The sequence below is a fragment of the Urocitellus parryii genome, chromosome 3, assembly GCF_045843805.1.
Source record: "Urocitellus parryii isolate mUroPar1 chromosome 3, mUroPar1.hap1, whole genome shotgun sequence".
Classification (NCBI taxonomy): Eukaryota; Metazoa; Chordata; class Mammalia; order Rodentia; family Sciuridae; genus Urocitellus; species Urocitellus parryii.
The window spans coordinates 65,568,638-65,572,914 of record NC_135533.1 but is presented as its reverse complement, the minus strand read 5'-3'; the positions used below and the strand labels follow the sequence as shown (position 1 = coordinate 65,572,914).

Sequence of the window (4,277 nt, the reverse complement as noted above, 5' to 3'; positions counted from 1 at the left end):
CTCTTGACCTCATGTCTGTTAAAGGATTCTTATCCTGCTTTTGTTCTTTAAAAAGATCAAAGCACTTTTGAAACAAACAACACAATGTAATTGATTTTTTTTTTCATTAAAAACAACCTATACCCATAGGGTCTGTCCGCATCGCACGTTAGGAAAAACTGAAACTCGGGACATGTAACAGTATTGAACAACCCAGTTTATGTGGACATTATACCTGACAATAAGCACAATTACATTTTTAAAAATATTTTTTTCATGCAGATGTAAGATTCACAGCATAAAATCAATTGCACAGAACATCAAAATATCAGGTCTCTTACAGATTACTTTAATTCATACAGGAACTAACGGTTATCTCTGGTGAGTGAAATGAGAAATAAGCTTGGTATGAATAAGAGGGAGTGGTGAGGTGCTCCTGGTAGGCGATGTGCTCAGCATTCTGCAAGCATCTGGATAGCACATCAGTCGCATTATCTTACTTTCAATCTCTGACCTCTCACCCTGGCCTTATTGCCAAAATGTTGCTGTCTAACAAGTTGACTCTGGACAAGCTGGATGTGAAGGGAAAGTTGTTACGAGAGTTGACATCAATGTTCCTATGAAGAATAACCAGATAATGAAAAACCAGAGGATCAAGACTGCTGTCCCAAGCATCAAACTTTGTTTAAACAATGGAGCAACTCAGTTGTCCTCATGAGCCATCTGGGCTGGCCTGATGGTATCCCCACGCCTGACAAGTACTCCTTAGAACCAGTTGCTGCAGGACTAAAATCTTGGCTGGGCAAGGATGTTTTGTTCTTGAAGGAATGTGTGGGCCTAGAAGAGAGAAAGCTTGTACCAATCCAGCAGCTGGGTCTGTTACACTGCTGGAGAAATTTTGCTTTCATTTTGAGGAAGAAGGGAAGGGAAAAATGCTTCTGAGATGTGGTGAGCCGTTTCTGTGTACTGTGGCCGCCATTACAAGATGGCACTGGTTTCCGCTGTAGTCTGTGACAAACAACTCCTTATCAGAATGAGTTGGCACGCTGTGACTTGGCACCCTATGAGAAAAGTCCAAGTGGCAGTTGTGCATTGGGGCTTTATCTGCTTTATTAAGGCTGGGGCACACGGGAGTAAAGAGGGAGAAACAAGCTAAAAGACATGTCAAAACAAAGGCCTGAATAAACTGCTGAAGGAAGAATCCTGTGTCGTGTTTCCTTTGCTGGCGAGGGGTCGCGGCAGTTGGTGGCCCGGGCGGGGACACCTCCTCCAACCCAGGATCCAGAACCTTCAGCAGTCAGGGTGGTGCACCGATTTAATGATTCCAGGAATGCTTCCCGCATCATTGGTGCTTATTTGGCCGGAAATTGGTCCATGACAGCGGAAGAGATGATCCAGTCTCAACTAACTCAGATAGCTGCCTTAAACAACACCCGTGTCGATCCAGTGACCTTGGGTCAATTTACCAATTGGTTGTCATCTGCCTTTTCCTTTTTTAAGGAGTGGGTGGGAGTAGGCATTTTTGGTACTATGTGTTGCTTTGGTGTGATTCTTTGTTTGTGGCTTCTCTGTCGTCTCAAGGCCCGCAATGCTCGAGACAAGGCAATGCTCGTCCAAGCTCTTGCTGCTTTAGAAAATGGCAACTCGCCACAGGTCTGGCTTGCGCATCTTAAACAGTAAACCTTTGACATGGTCGTTGCACCCCAAGTTATTATAACATTGCACTGGGATCGACATGTCCTTCTTTTGTCATCCTTCTAGTGTTGGAAAGCCTTTGCACTCTGCGGGTCTTGTCACCATTGCACGCAGGTGGGTTTCCACACTGGTCTTTATCTTTTGCTTTACTGTCCGTGCCTTTCTCTTGGGGTGTTGCCAACTTAATTTTGTCTGTACTACGAAGGCAGCCTCAGCTGTCCCCCTTCGTCCACCATCGTCACGATACAGGATGCGAGGCAAGGCACTGCACTTGAGTGATCCTTGAAGTGGACCTCAAGGAGAGCATGTCCTATTGCATGCGGGTTGGATGTCCACGCCCCGCCCCACGAAAAAAGGCGTCGGCTGATATGGAGCCAGATCTGGGGAAGGCGCCTCCTTAGGGCTGGACCATACTATGCAGCCACTTCTGCACAGTGGGATAGGACCTCTACTCTCGCCTGTATTGTCTTAGTAAAACAAAAAGGGGGAACTGTGGTGAGCCATTTCTGTGTACTGTGGCCGCCATTACAAGATGGCGCTGGTTTCCGCTGTAGTCTGTGACAAACAACTCCTTATCAGAATGAGTTGGCACGCTGTGACTTGGCACCCTATGAGAAAAGTCCAAGTGGCAGTTGTGCATTGGGGCTTTATCTGCTTTATTAAGGCTGGGGCACACGAGAGTAGAGAGAGAAACAAGCTAAAAGACATGTCAAAACAAAGGCCTGAATAAACTGCTGAAGGAAGAATCCTGTGTCGTGTTTCCTTTGCTGTCGAGGGGTCGCGGCACTGAGAATAAGGCTAAAGTTGAGCCAGCCAAAGTAGAAGATTCTTGAGCTTCACTTTCCAAACTAGGGGATGTCTATGCGAATGATGCTTTTGGCACTGCACACTGAGCCCACAGCTCCATGATGGAAGTCAATCTTCCACAGAAGGCTGGTGGTTTTTTGATGAAGAAGGAGTTGAGCTATTTTGCCAAGGCCTTAGAAAGCCAAGAGCGACTTTTCCTGGACTTCATAGGTGGAGCTAAATTTGCAGACCAGATCCAGCTGATAAATAATATGCTGGAGAAAGTCAATGAGATGATTATTGGTAGTGGAATGGCTTTTACCTTCCTTAAGATTCTCAACAACTTGGAGATTGGCATTTCTCTGTTTGATGAAGAGGGATCCAAGACTGTCAAAGACCATATGTCCAAAGCTGAGAAGAATGGTGTGAAGATTACTTTGCCTGTTGATTTTGTCACTACTGACAAGCTTGATGAGATGCCAAGACTGGCCAAGCCACTGTGGCCTCTGGCATACCTGATGGCTGGCTGGACTTGGACTGTGGTCCTGAGAGCAGCAAGAAGTATGCTGAGGCTGTCAATCGGGCTAAGCAAATTGTATGGAATGGACCTGTGGGTGTCTTTGAATGGTAATTTTTTTCCAGGGGCTGTATCACTATCATAGGTGGTAGAGACATGTCCACTTGCTGTGCCAAATGGAACACAGAGGATAAAGTCAGCCACTGGTGGTGGTACTAATTTGGAGGTCCTGGAAGGTAAAGTCCTTCCTGGGGTAGATGCTCTCAGGAATGTATAATATTTTCCTGCCTTTGGTTTCTTTGCATAGCTCCTAAGTCATCTTAGCATTTTCCACATCTCCAGTTGGCATTAGCTAAAATCTCCCCTGACATCAAGATTCAGCTAATGGCCAAGAGAGGTACTACCAGGAATCCTTAAACAGTTATATGGCATCTCAGTTCATCTTTACTGCTCCCTGGTTTGCCTCTATTCATCAAGATCTCATTTAAACTTCTTGGTGGCTAAACCATTGTGTATTCTAGAGTGCATCTATTTATATTTTGTCTGTTAAAACAAAGTAAGCTGTGTTAGCTTAGTTCTCTCTTTGAAGTAGCTTATTTTGATTAGCTTGTCACTGTTCACTACTTGGCATGAAAACAAGATGAAATTCCAGTTTTAGGAAGAAACAATCGATGATCTATTAAATAGTCAATAAAAGTGTCCATTGAAACTGAGAAAAAAAAGAGGGAGTGGTGGGGATTGTGGTAAACTAAAGATGTCATCTCTGAGCTCAGTTCCAGCCGTGTGGGAATGTAAACACAGTGTTGGCAGATCTTTTGGTTGGTTTATTTATTTATTTATTTTACCCCAAGAGCCAACTGGAAATTCAGGGATTTTTTTTTTTTTTTTTTTTTTTTAGGTGAAGGGAGGTGGGGTAGAAAACACATTACCTTTAAATCTTGATTTTAAAAAAATGCACTCTAAACACCTTTCGTTAGCCTACTAAAATACAGTTGTAAACTGTATTTAATCTGGAGTTCTGCTTTCAATCTCTAATGTAATTATATCAAAGCTTTTCAATCTCCCTTGTGTTATATCAGATATTTTTAAAATAATAGAAAATAGTGGCAAATGAAAACAATATACATTGTTTAAAATAACTTAATCTTATGGGAAAATTGCTGAAAATTGTGAAGAATTTACAAGAAAAAATTTCTGTATTCAGCTTTATTAATGAGTATACCCTACAGGTTATAAACTCGTGAGATTAATAAATATGGTGTTTACAAAGGCTTTATTTCTTCCCATGAGGTTGATATAC

General features: G+C 42.9%; 1 pseudogene; it reads left to right on the top strand.

Annotated features, from left to right (window-relative positions):
• The first annotated feature begins 518 nt into the window (after positions 1-518).
• LOC113180148 (phosphoglycerate kinase 1-like) lies at positions 519-3,254 on the top strand (annotated as a pseudogene).
• Positions 3,255-4,277: the final 1,023 nt, after the last annotated feature.